Genomic DNA, 17013 nt, shown 5'->3' with positions numbered 1-17013 from the left:
TTTTATGTGAATATATTTCATTTCCCAGCCTATGCCACAAAACGTTCCAAACGTCCACTTGCAGATTCTACAGAAAGAGTGTTTGAAAACTGCTCTTTCAAAAGAAAGGTTCAAGTCTGCGTGTTGAATGCACTCGTCAAAAAGAAGTTTCTGAGAATTCTTCTGTCTAGTTTTTATGTGAAGATATTTCCTTTTCCAGCATAGGCTGCAAATCGCTCCAGATAACCACTTGCAGATTCTAGAAAAAGAATGTTTCAAAACTGTGCTATCAATAGGAAGTTTCCACTCTGTGAGTTGAATCCATAAATCACAGGAAAGTTTCTGAGAATGCTTCAGTCTAGTTTTTATGTGAACATATTTCCTTTTCCAGTGTTGGCCTGTTAGCACTGCATATATCCCTTGCAAATTCTACTAAAAGAGTGTTTCAACACTGCCGTATGAAAGGGAAGGTTCAACTTTGTGAGTTCAATGCGCACATCACAAAGAAATTTCTGAGAATGCTTCCGTCTAGTTCTTATGTGAAGATATTTACTTTACAAACATAGGCCTAAAAGCGTTCCAAATATCGACTTACAGATTCTACAAAAAGAGTGTTTCAAAACTGTTCTACCAAGAACAAGGTTCCACTCTGTGAGTTGAATGCACTCGTCACAAAGAAGTTTCTGGGAATGCTTCTGTCTAGTTTTTATGTGAAGGTGTTTCATTTTCCACCATAGGACCCAAAGCGCTCCAAATATCCACTTGCAGATACTACAAAAAGTCTGTTTAAAACTGCGCAATGAAAAGGGAGGTTCAACTCTGTGAGTTGAATGCACACATCATGAAGAAGTATCTTAGAATGCTTCTGTCTGGTTTTTAGGGGAAGATATTTCATTTTCCAGCAAAGGCCTCAAAGAGCTCCATATATCCACTTGCAGATTCTACTAAAAGCGTGTTTCAAAATTCCTCTTTCAAAAAGAAGGTTCAAGCCTGTCAGTTAAATGCACTCATCACAAGGAAGTTTTTGAGAATTCTTCCACCTAGTTTTTATGTGAAGGTATTTCCTTTCCCAGCATAATCCTCAAAGCACTCCAAATATCCACTTGCAGATTTTACAAAAGCGTGTTTAAAACTGCTCTATGAAAAGGAAATTTCAACTATGTTATTTGAATTCACACACCACGAAGAAGTTTCTGAGAATGCTTCTGTCTAGATTTTACGTGAAGATATTTCATTTCCCAGAATAGGCTTCAAAGCGCTCCAAATATCCACTTGCAGATTCTACAAAAAGTGTGTTTCACAAGTGCTCTTTCAAAAGGAAGTTTCAGGCCTGTGAGTTGAATGCACAAAGCACAGGGAACCTTCTGAGAATTATTCCGTCTAGTGTATATGTGAAGATATTTCCTTTTCCATTGCAGGCCTCAAATTACCCCATATATCCACTTGCAGATTCTACTAAAAGAGTGTTTCAAAGCTGCCCTATGAAAAGGAAGGTTCAACTCTGTAAGTTCAATGCACACATCACAAAGAAGATTTTGAGAATTCTTCTGTTTAATTTTTATATGAAGATATTTCCTTTTCCGGGCTAGTCCTCAAAGCGCTCCAAATATCCTCTTTGAGAATCTACACAAACAGTGTTTGAAGAATGCGCTCTCAAAAGGAAGGTTCAACTCCATGAGTTGAATGCCTAAAGAACCGGGAAGTTTATGAGAATGCTTCTGTCTAGTTTTTATGTGAAGATATTTCCTTTTCCAAAGTATGTTTCATAGCACTCCAAATATCCACTTACAGATTCTACTGAAAGACTCTTTCAAAACTGCTGCATCAAAAAGAAGGTTCAATACTGTGAGTTGAATGTGCACATCACAATGAAGTTTCTGAAAATGATTCTGTATTGTTTTTATATGAAGATATTTAATTTTCCAGCATAGGCCTCATAGCCCTCCAAATATCCCACAGCAGATTCTACAAAAAGAGTGCTTCCAAACTGTTCTATCAAAAGGAAGGTTCAAGTCTGTGAGTTGAATGCACTCATCACAAAGTAGTTTCTGAGAATGCTTCTGTGTAGTTTTTATGTGATGATATTTCCTTTTCCACCTTAGGCCTCAAAGCGCTCCAAATATACACTCTCAGATTCTACAAAAAGAGTGTTTCAATACTGCTCTATCAAAAGGAATGTTCAACTCTGTGAGTTGATTGCACGTTTCACAAAAAGTTTCTGAGAATGCTTGTGTCTGGTTTTTATGGGAAGATAATTCCTTTTACAGCATTGGCCTCAAAGCGCTGCAAATATCCCCTTGCAGATTCTACTAAAAGAGTGTTTCAAAACTGCTCAATGAAAAGGAAGATTCAACTCTCTTAGTTGAATGCACACATCACCAAGATGTTCCTGAGAATGCTTCTGTCTATTTTCTATTGGAAGATATTTCATTTCCCAACGTAGACCTCAAAGCCCTCCAAGTATCCACTTGAACATTCTACAAAAAGAGTTTTTCAAAACTGCTCTATCAAAAGGAGGGTTGAACTCTGTATTGAATGCAGGAGGCATAGGAAGCTTTCTGAGAATGCTTCTGTCTAGTTTTTATGTGAAGATATTTCCTTTTCCAGCCTAGGCCTCAATGCGCTCCAAATATCTGCTTCGAGAACCTACAAAAAGAGTGTTTCAAAACTGTTATATCAATAGGAAGGTTCAAGTGTGTGAGTTGAATGTACTCATCACAAAGAAGTTTCTGAGAATGCTTCTGTCTAGTTTTTACGTGAAGATATTTCCTTTTCCCGCATAAGCCCCAAAGCGCTCCAAATATCCACTTACATATTCTACAAAAAGAGTGTTTCAAAACCGTTCTATCCAAATGAAGTCTCCACTCTGTGAGTTGAATGCACACATCCGAAAGAAGTTTCTGAGAATGCTTCTGTCTACTTTTTATATGAAGATGTTTGCTTTTCCAGTGTTGGCCTCTTAGCACTCCAGATATCCACTTGGAGATTCTACTAAAAGAGTGTTTCAAAACTGCTCTGTGAAAAGGAAGGTTCAACTGCTTGAGATGAATGGGCACATCATGAAAAAGTTTCTGAGAATGCTTCTGCCTAGTTTTTATGTGAAGATGTTAACTTTTCCAGCATGGGCCTCAAAGCACTCCAAATATCCGCTTGGAGAATGTACAAAAAGAGTGTTTCAAAAGTGTTCTATCAAAAGGAAGGTTTCACTGTGTGAGTTGAATGCACTCATCAGAATGAAGTTTCTGAGAATGCTTTTGTGTGGTTTTCATCTGAATATATTTCTTTTTCCAAAGGAGGTCGCAATCGCACCAAATATCTACTTGCCGTTTCCACAAAAAGAGTGTTACAGAACTGCTCTATGAAAAGGATTGTTCAACTCTGTGAGTTGAATGCACACGTCCCAAAGCAGTATATGGGAATGCTGCTTTCTAGTTTTTATGTGAAGATATTTGCTTTTTCAGCATAGGACTCAAAGCGCTAAAAATATCCGCTTACAGATACTTCAAAAAGAGTGTTTCAAAACTGCAGTATCAAAAGGAAGGTTCAACTCTGGAAGTTGAATGCACACATTATCAGTTTCTGATAATGTTTCTGTGCGGTTTGTAAGTGAAGACATTTTCTTTTCCAGGATAGGCCTCACAGCACACCAAGTATCCACTTACAGATTCTACAGTAAGTGTGTTTCAAAACTGCTCTATCAAAAGGAAGATTCAACTCTGAGTTGAATGCACTCATCAACAAGAAATTTCTGAGAATGCTTCTGTCTAATTTTTATGTAATGATATTTCGTTTCCCAGGATAGGCCTCAAAGAGCTCCAAATATCCAATTGCATATTCTTCAAAAAGAGTGTTTCAAAACTGCTCTATGAAAAGGAAGTTTCAAGCCTGTGAGTTGAATGCACTCATCTCAAAATTTTTTGACAATGCTTCTGTCTAGTTTTTATGAGAAGATATTTTCTTTTCGAGCATAGGCCTCAAAGCGCATCAAATATCCACTGGCAGATTCTACCAAAAGAGTGTTTGAAAACTTCTCTATCAAAAGGAAGGTTCAAGTCTGTAAGTTGAAAGTACACATGAAAAAGAAGTTTCTTCGAATGCTGCATTCTAGTTTTTATGTGAAGTTATTTCCCTTTCCAGCATAGGTCTCACAGCGCCCCAAATATCCACTTGCAGATTCTATAAAAACTGTGTTTCCAAACAGCTCTATGAAAAGGATGGTTTAACTCTGCGAGTTGAATGCACACATCAGGAAGAAGTTTCTGAGAACGCTTCTGTCTAGTTTTTATGTGAAAATATTTGCTTTTCCAACATAGGCCTCAAAGCGCTCCAAATAAACAGTTGCGGATTCTACAAAAGGAGTGTTTCCAAACTGTTCTATGAAAAGGAACGCTCAAGTCTGTGAGTTGAATGCACTCATCACACAGAAGTTTCTGGGAATGCTTCTGTCTAGTTTCTAGGTGAAGATATTTCATTTCCCAGCATAGGCCTCAAAACGCTCCAAATATCCACCTGCAGATTCTACAAAAAGAGTGTTTCAAACCTGCTCTATCAAAAGGAAGGTTGAACTTTGTGAGTTGAATGCACAAAGCACAGGGAACGTTCTGAGAATTCTTCTGACTAGTTTCTATTTGAAGATATTTCCTTTTCCCTTGTAGGCCCCAAATCAATCCATATATCCACTTGGAGATTCTACTAAAAGAGTATCTCAAAACTGACCTATCAAAAGGAATGTTCGAGTCTGTGAGTCCAATGCACAAAACACAAAGAAGTTTCTGAGAATGCTTCTGTCTAGTTTTTATGTGAAGATATTTCCTTTTCCAGCATAGACAACAAAGCGCTCCAAATATCCCCTTGCGGATTCTACAAAAAGAATGTCCCCAAACTGTTCTATCTACAGGAAGGCTCCACTCTGTGACTTGCATGCACTCATCACAAAGAAATTCTTGAGAATGTTCTTTCTAGATTTTATTTTATGATATTTCCTTTTCCATCATAATCCTCAAAGCTCTCCCAATATCCACTTGCAGATTCTACAAAAAGAGTGTTTCAAAACTGCTCTATCAAAGGCAAGGTTCAACTCTGTGAGTTCAAAGCAAACATAATGAAGAAGCTTCTGGGAATGCTTCTGTCTAGTTTTTATGTGAATATATTTCATTTCCCAGCCTATGCCACAAAACGTTCCAAACGTCCACTTGCAGATTCTACAGAAAGAGTGTTTGAAAACTGCTCTTTCAAAAGAAAGGTTCAAGTCTGCGTGTTGAATGCACTCGTCAAAAAGAAGTTTCTGAGAATTCTTCTGTCTAGTTTTTATGTGAAGATATTTCCTTTTCCAGCATAGGCTGCAAATCGCTCCAGATAACCACTTGCAGATTCTAGAAAAAGAATGTTTCAAAACTGTGCTATCAATAGGAAGTTTCCACTCTGTGAGTTGAATCCATAAATCACAGGAAAGTTTCTGAGAATGCTTCAGTCTAGTTTTTATGTGAACATATTTCCTTTTCCAGTGTTGGCCTGTTAGCACTGCATATATCCCTTGCAAATTCTACTAAAAGAGTGTTTCAACACTGCCGTATGAAAGGGAAGGTTCAACTTTGTGAGTTCAATGCGCACATCACAAAGAAATTTCTGAGAATGCTTCTGTCTAGTTCTTATGTGAAGATATTTACTTTACAAACATAGGCCTAAAAGCGTTCCAAATATCGACTTACAGATTCTACAAAAAGAGTGTTTCAAAACTGTTCTACCAAGAACAAGGTTCCACTCTGTGAGTTGAATGCACTCGTCACAAAGAAGTTTCTGGGAATGCTTCTGTCTAGTTTTTATGTGAAGGTGTTTCATTTTCCACCATAGGACCCAAAGCGCTCCAAATATCCACTTGCAGATACTACCAAAAGTCTGTTTAAAACTGCGCAATGAAAAGGGAGGTTCAACTCTGTGAGTTGAATGCACACATCATGAAGAAGTATCTTAGAATGCTTCTGTCTGGTTTTTAGGGGAAGATATTTCATTTTCCAGCAAAGGCCTCAAAGAGCTCCATATATCCACTTGCAGATTCTACTAAAAGCGTGTTTCAAAATTCCTCTTTCAAAAAGAAGGTTCAAGCCTGTCAGTTGAATGCACTCATCACAAGGAAGTTTTTGAGAATTCTTCCACCTAGTTTTTATGTGAAGGTATTTCCTTTCCTAGCATAATCCTCAAAGCACTCCAAATATCCACTTGCAGATTTTACAAAAGCGTGTTCAAAACTGCTCTATGAAAAGGAAATTTCAACTATGTTATTTGAATGCACACACCACGAAGAAGTTTCTGAGAATTCTTCTGTCTAGATTTTACGTGAAGATATTTCATTTCCCAGAATAGGCTTCAAAGCGCTCCAAATATCCACTTGCAGATTCTACAAAAAGTGTGTTTCACAAGTGCTCTTTCAAAAGGAAGTTTCAGGCCTATGAGTTGAATGCACAAAGCACAGGGAACCTTCTGAGAATTATTCCGTCTAGTGTATATGTGAAGATATTTCCTTTTCCATTGCAGGCCTCAAATTACCCCATATATCCACTTGCAGATTCTACTAAAAGAGTGTTTCAAAGCTGCCCTATGAAAAGGAAGGTTCAACTCTGTAAGTTCAATGCACACATCACAAAGAAGATTTTGAGAATTCTTCTGTTTAATTTTTATATGAAGATATTTCCTTTTCCGGGCTAGTCCTCAAAGCGCTCCAAATATCCTCTTTGAGAATCTACACAAACATTGTTTGAAGAATGCGCTCTCAAAAGGAAGGTTCAACTCCATGAGTTGAATGCCTAAAGAACCGGGAAGTTTATGAGAATGCTTCTGTCTAGTTTTTATGTGAAGATATTTCCTTTTCCAAAGTATGTTTCATAGCACTCCAAATATCCACTTACAGATTCTACTGAAAGACTCTTTCAAAACTGCTGCATCAAAAAGAAGGTTCAATACTGTGAGTTGAATGTGCACATCACAATGAAGTTTCTGAAAATGATTCTGTATTGTTTTTATATGAAGATATTTAATTTTCCAGCATAGGCCTCATAGCCCTCCAAATATCCCACAGCAGATTCTACAAAAAGAGTGCTTCCAAACTGTTCTATCAAAAGGAAGGTTCAAGTCTGTGAGTTGAATGCACTCATCACAAAGTAGTTTCTGAGAATGCTTCTGTGTAGTTTTTATGTGATGATATTTCCTTTTCCACCTTAGGCCTCAAAGCGCTCCAAATATACACTCTCAGATTCTACAAAAAGAGTGTTTCAATACTGCTCTATCAAAAGGAATGTTCAACTCTGTGAGTTGATTGCACGTTTCACAAAAAGTTTCTGAGAATGCTTGTGTCTGGTTTTTATGGGAAGATAATTCCTTTTACAGCATTGGCCTCAAAGCGCTGCAAATATCCCCTTGCAGATTCTACTAAAAGAGTGTTTCAAAACTGCTCAATGAAAAGGAAGATTCAACTCTCTTAGTTGAATGCACACATCACCAAGATGTTCCTGAGAATGCTTCTGTCTATTTTCTATTGGAAGATATTTCATTTCCCAACATAGACCTCAAAGCCCTCCAAGTATCCACTTGAACATTCTACAAAAAGAGTTTTTCAAAACTGCTCTATCAAAAGGAGGGTTGAACTCTGTATTGAATGCAGGAGGCATAGGAAGCTTTCTGAGAATGCTTCTGTCTAGTTTTTATGTGAAGATATTTCCTTTTCCAGCCTAGGCCTCAATGCGCTCCAAATATCTGCTTCGAGAACCTACAAAAAGAGTGTTTCAAAACTGTTATATCAATAGGAAGGTTCAAGTGTGTGAGTTGAATGTACTCATCACAAAGAAGTTTCTGAGAATGCTTCTGTCTAGTTTTTACGTGAAGATATTTCCTTTTCCCGCATAAGCCCCAAAGCGCTCCAAATATCCACTTACATATTCTACAAAAAGAGTGTTTCAAAACCGTTCTATCCAAATGAAGTCTCCACTCTGTGAGTTGAATGCACACATCCGAAAGAAGTTTCTGAGAATGCTTCTGTCTACTTTTTATATGAAGATGTTTGCTTTTCCAGTGTTGGCCTCTTAGCACTCCAGATATCCACTTGGAGATTCTACTAAAAGAGTGTTTCAAAACTGCTCTGTGAAAAGGAAGGTTCAACTGCTTGAGATGAATGGACACATCATGAAAAAGTTTCTGAGAATGCTTCTGCCTAGTTTTTATGTGAAGATGTTAACTTTTCCAGCATGGGCCTCAAAGCACTCCAAATATCCGCTTGGAGAATGTACAAAAAGAGTGTTTCAAAAGTGTTCTATCAAAAGGAAGGTTTAACTGTGTGAGTTGAATGCACTCATCAGAATGAAGTTTCTGAGAATGCTTTTGTGTGGTTTTCATCTGAATATATTTCTTTTTCCAAAGGAGGTCGCAATCGCACCAAATATCTACTTGCCGTTTCCACAAAAAGAGTGTTACAGAACTGCTCTATGAAAAGGATTGTTCAACTCTGTGAGTTGAATGCACACGTCCCAAAGCAGTATATGGGAATGCTGCTTTCTAGTTTTTATGTGAAGATATTTGCTTTTTCAGCATAGGACTCAAAGCGCTAAAAATATCCACTTACAGATACTTCAAAAAGAGTGTTTCAAAACTGCAGTATCAAAAGGAAGGTTCAGCTCTGGAAGTTGAATGCACACATTATCAGTTTCTGATAATGTTTCTGTGCGGTTTGTAAGTGAAGACATTTTCTTTTCCAGGATAGGCCTCACAGCACACCAAGTATCCACTTACAGATTCTACAGTAAGTGTGTTTCAAAACTGCTCCATCAAAAGGAAGATTCAACTCTGAGTTGAATGCACTCATCAACAAGAAATTTCTGAGAATGCTTCTGTCTAATTTTTATGTAATGATATTTCGTTTCCCAGGATAGGCCTCAAAGAGCTCCAAATATCCAATTGCATATTCTTCAAAAAGAGTGTTTCAAAACTGCTCTATGAAAAGGAAGTTTCAAGCCTGTGAGTTGAATGCACTCATCTCAAAATTTTTTGACAATGCTTCTGTCTAGTTTTTATGAGAAGATATTTTCTTTTCGAGCATAGGCCTCAAAGCGCTTCAAATATCCACTGGCAGATTCTACCAAAAGAGTGTTTGAAAACTTCTCTATCAAAAGGAAGGTTCAAGTCTGTAAGTTGAAAGTACACATGAAAAAGAAGTTTCTTCGAATGCTGCATTCTAGTTTTTATGTGAAGTTATTTCCCTTTCCAGCATAGGTCTCACAGCGCCCCAAATATCCACTTGCAGATTCTATAAAAACTGTGTTTCCAAACAGCTCTATGAAAAGGATGGTTTAACTCTGCGAGTTGAATGCACACATCAGGAAGAAGTTTCTGAGAACGCTTCTGTCTAGTTTTTATGTGAAAATATTTCCTTTTCCAACATAGGCCTCAAAGCGCTCCAAATAAACAGTTGCGGATTCTACAAAAGGAGTGTTTCCAAACTGTTCTATGAAAAGGAACGCTCAAGTCTGTGAGTTGAATGCACTCATCACACAGAAGTTTCTGGGAATGCTTCTGTCTAGTTTCTAGGTGAAGATATTTCATTTCCCAGCATAGGCCTCAAAACGCTCCAAATATCCACCTGCAGATTCTACAAAAAGAGTGTTTCAAACCTGCTCTATCAAAAGGAAGGTTGAACTTTGTGAGTTGAATGCACAAAGCACAGGGAACGTTCTGAGAATTCTTCTGACTAGTTTCTATTTGAAGATATTTCCTTTTCCCTTGTAGGCCCCAAATCAATCCATATATCCACTTGGAGATTCTACTAAAAGAGTATCTCAAAACTGACCTATCAAAAGGAATGTTCGAGTCTGTGAGTCCAATGCACAAAACACAAAGAAGTTTCTGAGAATGCTTCTGTCTAGTTTTTATGTGAAGATATTTCCTTTTCCAGCATAGACAACAAAGCGCTCCAAATATCCCCTTGCGGATTCTACAAAAAGAATGTCCCCAAACTGTTCTATCTACAGGAAGGCTCCACTCTGTGACTTGCATGCACTCATCACAAAGAAATTCTTGAGAATGTTCTTTCTAGATTTTATTTTATGATATTTCCTTTTCCATCATAATCTTCAAAGCTCTCCCAATATCCACTTGCAGATTCTACAAAAAGAGTGTTTCAAAACTGCTCTATCAAAGGCAAGGTTCAACTCTGTGAGTTCAAAGCAAACATAATGAAGAAGCTTCTGGGAATGCTTCTGTCTAGTTTTTATGTGAATATATTTCATTTCCCAGCCTATGCCACAAAACGTTCCAAACGTCCACTTGCAGATTCTACAGAAAGAGTGTTTGAAAACTGCTCTTTCAAAAGAAAGGTTCAAGTCTGCGTGTTGAATGCACTCGTCAAAAAGAAGTTTCTGAGAATTCTTCTGTCTAGTTTTTATGTGAAGATATTTCCTTTTCCAGCATAGGCTGCAAATCGCTCCAGATAACCACTTGCAGATTCTAGAAAAAGAATGTTTCAAAACTGTGCTATCAATAGGAAGTTTCCACTCTGTGAGTTGAATCCATAAATCACAGGAAAGTTTCTGAGAATGCTTCAGTCTAGTTTTTATGTGAACATATTTCCTTTTCCAGTGTTGGCCTGTTAGCACTGCATATATCCCTTGCAAATTCTACTAAAAGAGTGTTTCAACACTGCCGTATGAAAGGGAAGGTTCAACTTTGTGAGTTCAATGCGCACATCACAAAGAAATTTCTGAGAATGCTTCTGTCTAGTTCTTATGTGAAGATATTTACTTTACAAACATAGGCCTAAAAGCGTTCCAAATATCGACTTACAGATTCTACAAAAAGAGTGTTTCAAAACTGTTCTACCAAGAACAAGGTTCCACTCTGTGAGTTGAATGCACTCGTCACAAAGAAGTTTCTGGGAATGCTTCTGTCTAGTTTTTATGTGAAGGTGTTTCATTTTCCACCATAGGACCCAAAGCGCTCCAAATATCCACTTGCAGATACTACAAAAAGTCTGTTTAAAACTGCGCAATGAAAAGGGAGGTTCAACTCTGTGAGTTGAATGCACACATCATGAAGAAGTATCTTAGAATGCTTCTGTCTGGTTTTTAGGGGAAGATATTTCATTTTCCAGCAAAGGCCTCAAAGAGCTCCATATATCCACTTGCAGATTCTACTAAAAGCGTGTTTCAAAATTCCTCTTTCAAAAAGAAGGTTCAAGCCTGTCAGTTGAATGCACTCATCACAAGGAAGTTTTTGAGAATTCTTCCACCTAGTTTTTATGTGAAGGTATTTCCTTTCCTAGCATAATCCTCAAAGCACTCCAAATATCCACTTGCAGATTTTACAAAAGCGTGTTCAAAACTGCTCTATGAAAAGGAAATTTCAACTATGTTATTTGAATGCACACACCACGAAGAAGTTTCTGAGAATTCTTCTGTCTAGATTTTACGTGAAGATATTTCATTTCCCAGAATAGGCTTCAAAGCGCTCCAAATATCCACTTGCAGATTCTACAAAAAGTGTGTTTCACAAGTGCTCTTTCAAAAGGAAGTTTCAGGCCTATGAGTTGAATGCACAAAGCACAGGGAACCTTCTGAGAATTATTCCGTCTAGTGTATATGTGAAGATATTTCCTTTTCCATTGCAGGCCTCAAATTACCCCATATATCCACTTGCAGATTCTACTAAAAGAGTGTTTCAAAGCTGCCCTATGAAAAGGAAGGTTCAACTCTGTAAGTTCAATGCACACATCACAAAGAAGATTTTGAGAATTCTTCTGTTTAATTTTTATATGAAGATATTTCCTTTTCCGGGCTAGTCCTCAAAGCGCTCCAAATATCCTCTTTGAGAATCTACACAAACAGTGTTTGAAGAATGCGCTCTCAAAAGGAAGGTTCAACTCCATGAGTTGAATGCCTAAAGAACCGGGAAGTTTATGAGAATGCTTCTGTCTAGTTTTTATGTGAAGATATTTCCTTTTCCAAAGTATGTTTCATAGCACTCCAAATATCCACTTACAGATTCTACTGAAAGACTCTTTCAAAACTGCTGCATCAAAAAGAAGGTTCAATACTGTGAGTTGAATGTGCACATCACAATGAAGTTTCTGAAAATGATTCTGTATTGTTTTTATATGAAGATATTTAATTTTCCAGCATAGGCCTCATAGCCCTCCAAATATCCCACAGCAGATTCTACAAAAAGAGTGCTTCCAAACTGTTCTATCAAAAGGAAGGTTCAAGTCTGTGAGTTGAATGCACTCATCACAAAGTAGTTTCTGAGAATGCTTCTGTGTAGTTTTTATGTGATGATATTTCCTTTTCCACCTTAGGCCTCAAAGCGCTCCAAATATACACTCTCAGATTCTACAAAAAGAGTGTTTCAATACTGCTCTATCAAAAGGAATGTTCAACTCTGTGAGTTGATTGCACGTTTCACAAAAAGTTTCTGAGAATGCTTGTGTCTGGTTTTTATGGGAAGATAATTCCTTTTACAGCATTGGCCTCAAAGCGCTGCAAATATCCCCTTGCAGATTCTACTAAAAGAGTGTTTCAAAACTGCTCAATGAAAAGGAAGATTCAACTCTCTTAGTTGAATGCACACATCACCAAGATGTTCCTGAGAATGCTTCTGTCTATTTTCTATTGGAAGATATTTCATTTCCCAACATAGACCTCAAAGCCCTCCAAGTATCCACTTGAACATTCTACAAAAAGAGTTTTTCAAAACTGCTCTATCAAAAGGAGGGTTGAACTCTGTATTGAATGCAGGAGGCATAGGAAGCTTTCTGAGAATGCTTCTGTCTAGTTTTTATGGGAAGATATTTCCTTTTCCAGCCTAGGCCTCAATGCGCTCCAAATATCTGCTTCGAGAACCTACAAAAAGAGTGTTTCAAAACTGTTATATCAATAGGAAGGTTCAAGTGTGTGAGTTGAATGTACTCATCACAAAGAAGTTTCTGAGAATGCTTCTGTCTAGTTTTTACGTGAAGATATTTCCTTTTCCCGCATAAGCCCCAAAGCGCTCCAAATATCCACTTACATATTCTACAAAAAGAGTGTTTCAAAACCGTTCTATCCAAATGAAGTCTCCACTCTGTGAGTTGAATGCACACATCCGAAAGAAGTTTCTGAGAATGCTTCTGTCTACTTTTTATATGAAGATGTTTGCTTTTCCAGTGTTGGCCTCTTAGCACTCCAGATATCCACTTGGAGATTCTACTAAAAGAGTGTTTCAAAACTGCTCTGTGAAAAGGAAGGTTCAACTGCTTGAGATGAATGGACACATCATGAAAAAGTTTCTGAGAATGCTTCTGCCTAGTTTTTATGTGAAGATGTTAACTTTTCCAGCATGGGCCTCAAAGCACTCCAAATATCCGCTTGGAGAATGTACAAAAAGAGTGTTTCAAAAGTGTTCTATCAAAAGGAAGGTTTAACTGTGTGAGTTGAATGCACTCATCAGAATGAAGTTTCTGAGAATGCTTTTGTGTGGTTTTCATCTGAATATATTTCTTTTTCCAAAGGAGGTCGCAATCGCACCAAATATCTACTTGCCGTTTCCACAAAAAGAGTGTTACAGAACTGCTCTATGAAAAGGATTGTTCAACTCTGTGAGTTGAATGCACACGTCCCAAAGCAGTATATGGGAATGCTGCTTTCTAGTTTTTATGTGAAGATATTTGCTTTTTCAGCATAGGACTCAAAGCGCTAAAAATATCCACTTACAGATACTTCAAAAAGAGTGTTTCAAAACTGCAGTATCAAAAGGAAGGTTCAACTCTGGAAGTTGAATGCACACATTATCAGTTTCTGATAATGTTTCTGTGCGGTTTGTAAGTGAAGACATTTTCTTTTCCAGGATAGGCCTCACAGCACACCAAGTATCCACTTACAGATTCTACAGTAAGTGTGTTTCAAAACTGCTCCATCAAAAGGAAGATTCAACTCTGAGTTGAATGCACTCATCAACAAGAAATTTCTGAGAATGCTTCTGTCTAATTTTTATGTAATGATATTTCGTTTCCCAGGATAGGCCTCAAAGAGCTCCAAATATCCAATTGCATATTCTTCAAAAAGAGTGTTTCAAAACTGCTCTATGAAAAGGAAGTTTCAAGCCTGTGAGTTGAATGCACTCATCACACAGAAGTTTCTGAGAATGCTTCTGTCTAGTTTTTAGGTGAAGATATTTCATTTCCCAGCATAGGCCTCAAAACGCTCCAAATATCCACCTGCAGATTCTACAAAAAGAGTGTTTCAAACCTGCTCTATCAAAAGGAAGGTTGAACTTTGTGAGTTGAATGCACAAAGCACAGGGAACGTTCTGAGAATTCTTCTGACTAGTTTCTATTTGAAGATATTTCCTTTTCCCTTGTAGGCCCCAAATCAATCCATATATCCATTTGGAGATTCTACTAAAAGAGTATCTCAAAACTGACCTATCAAAAGGAATGTTCAAGTCTGTGAGTCCAATGCACAAAACACAAAGAAGTTTCTGAGAATGCTTCTGTCTAGTTTTTATGTGAAGATATTTCCTTTTCCAGCATAGACAACAAAGCGCTCCAAATATCCCCTTGCGGATTCTACAAAAAGAATGTCCCCAAACTGTTCTATCTACAGGAAGGCTCCACTCTGTGACTTGCATGCACTCATCACAAAGAAATTCTTGAGAATGTTCTTTCTAGATTTTATTTTATGATATTTCCTTTTCCATCATAATCTTCAAAGCTCTCCCAATATCCACTTGCAGATTCTACAAAAAGAGTGTTTCAAAACTGCTCTATCAAAGGCAAGGTTCAACTCTGTGAGTTCAAAGCAAACATAATGAAGAAGTTTCTGGGAATGCTTCTGTCTAGTTTTTATGTGAATATATTTCATTTCCCAGCCTATGCCACAAAACGTTCCAAACGTCCACTTGCAGATTCTACAGAAAGAGTGTTTGAAAACTGCTCTTTCAAAAGAAAGGTTCAAGTCTGCGTGTTGAATGCACTCGTCAGAAAGAAGTTTCTGAGAATTCTTCTGTCTAGTTTTTATGTGAAGATATTTCCTTTTCCAGCATAGGCCGCAAATCGCTCCAGATAACCACTTGCAGATTCTAGAAAAAGAATGTTTCAAAACTGTGCTATCAATAGGAAGTTTCCACTCTGTGAGTTGAATCCATAAATCACAGGAAAGTTTCTGAGAATGCTTCAGTCTAGTTTTTATGTGAACATATTTCCTTTTCCAGTGTTGGCCTGTTAGCACTGCATATATCCCTTGCAAATTCTACTAAAAGAGTGTTTCAACACTGCCATATGAAAAGGAAGGTTCAACTTTGTGAGTTCAATGCGCACATCACAAAGAAATTTCTGAGAATGCTTCCGTCTAGTTCTTATGTGAAGATATTTACTTTACAAACATAGGCCTAAAAGCGTTCCAATATCGACTTACAGATTCTACAAATAGAGTGTTTCAAAACTGTTCTACCAAGAACAAGGTTCCACTCTGTGAGTTGAATGCAGTCATCCCAAAGAAGTTTCTGGGAATGCTTCTGTCTAGTTTTTATGTGAAGGTGTTTCATTTTCCACCATAGGCCCCAAAGCGCTCCAAATATCCACTTGCAGATACTACAAACAGTTTGTTTAAAACTGCGCAATGAAAAGGGAGGTTCAACTCTGTGAGTTGAATGCACACATCATGAAGAAGTATCTTAGAATGCTTCTGTCTGGTTTTTAGGAGAAGATATTTCATTTTCCAGCAAAGGCCTCAAAGAGCTCCATATATCCACTTGCAGATTCTACTAAAAGCGTGTTTCAAAATTGCTCTTTCAAAAAGAAGGCTCAAGCCTGTCAGTTGAATGCACTCATCACAAGGAAGTTTTTGAGAATTCTTCCACCTAGTTTTTATGTGAAGGTATTTCCTTTCCCAGCATAATCCTCAAAGCACTCCAAATATCCACTTGCAGATTTTACAAAAGCGTGTTTAAAACTGCTCTATGAAAAGGAAATTTCAACTATGTTATTTGAATGCACACACCACGAAGAAGTTTCTGAGAATGCTTCTGTCTAGATTTTACGTGAAGATATTTCATTTCCCAGAATAGGCTTCAAAGCGCTCCAAATATCCACTTGCAGATTCTACAAAAAGTGTGTTTCACAAGTGCTCTTTCAAAAGGAAGTTTCAGGCCTGTGAGTTGAATGCACAAAGCACAGGGAACCTTCTGAGAATTATTCCGTCTAGTGTATATGGGAAGATATTTCCTTTTCCATTGCAGGCCTCAAATTACCCCATATATCCACTTGCAGATTCCACTAAAAGAGTGTTTCAAAGCTGCCCTATGAAAAGGAAGGTTCAACTCTGTAAGTTCAATGCACACATCACAAAGAAGATTTTGAGAATTCTTCTGTTTAATTTTTATATGAAGATATTTCCTTTTCCGGGCTAGTCCTCAAAGCGCTCCAAATATCCTCTTTGAGAATCTACACAAACAGTGTTTGAAGAATGCGCTCTCAAAAGGAAGGTTCAACTCCATGAGTTGAATGCCTAAAGAACCGGGAAGTTTATGAGAATGCTTCTGTCTAGTTTTTATGTGAAGATATTTCCTTTTCCAAAGTATGTTTCATAGCACTCCAAATATCCACTTACAGATTCTACTGAAAGACTCTTTCAAAACTGCTGCATCAAAAAGAAGGTTCAATACTGTGAGTTGAATGTGCACATCACAATGAAGTTTCTGAAAATGATTCTGTATTGTTTTTATATGAAGATATTTAATTTTCCAGCATAGGCCTCATAGCCCTCCAAATATCCCACAGCAGATTCTACAAAAAGAGTGCTTCCAAACTGTTCTATCAAAAGGAAGGTTCAAGTCTGTGAGTTGAATGCACTCATCACAAAGTAGTTTCTGAGAATGCTTCTGTGTAGTTTTTATGTGATGATATTTCCTTTTCCACCTTAGGCCTCAAAGCGCTCCAAATATACACTCTCAGATTCTACAAAAAGAGTGTTTCAATACTGCTCTATCAAAAGGAATGTTCAACTCTGTGAGTTGATTGCACGTTTC

The sequence above is a fragment of the Pongo pygmaeus genome, chromosome 22, assembly GCF_028885625.2.
Source record: "Pongo pygmaeus isolate AG05252 chromosome 22, NHGRI_mPonPyg2-v2.0_pri, whole genome shotgun sequence".
NCBI classification, from domain to species: domain Eukaryota; kingdom Metazoa; phylum Chordata; class Mammalia; order Primates; family Hominidae; genus Pongo; species Pongo pygmaeus.
This window is presented reverse-complemented; position numbering follows the sequence as displayed.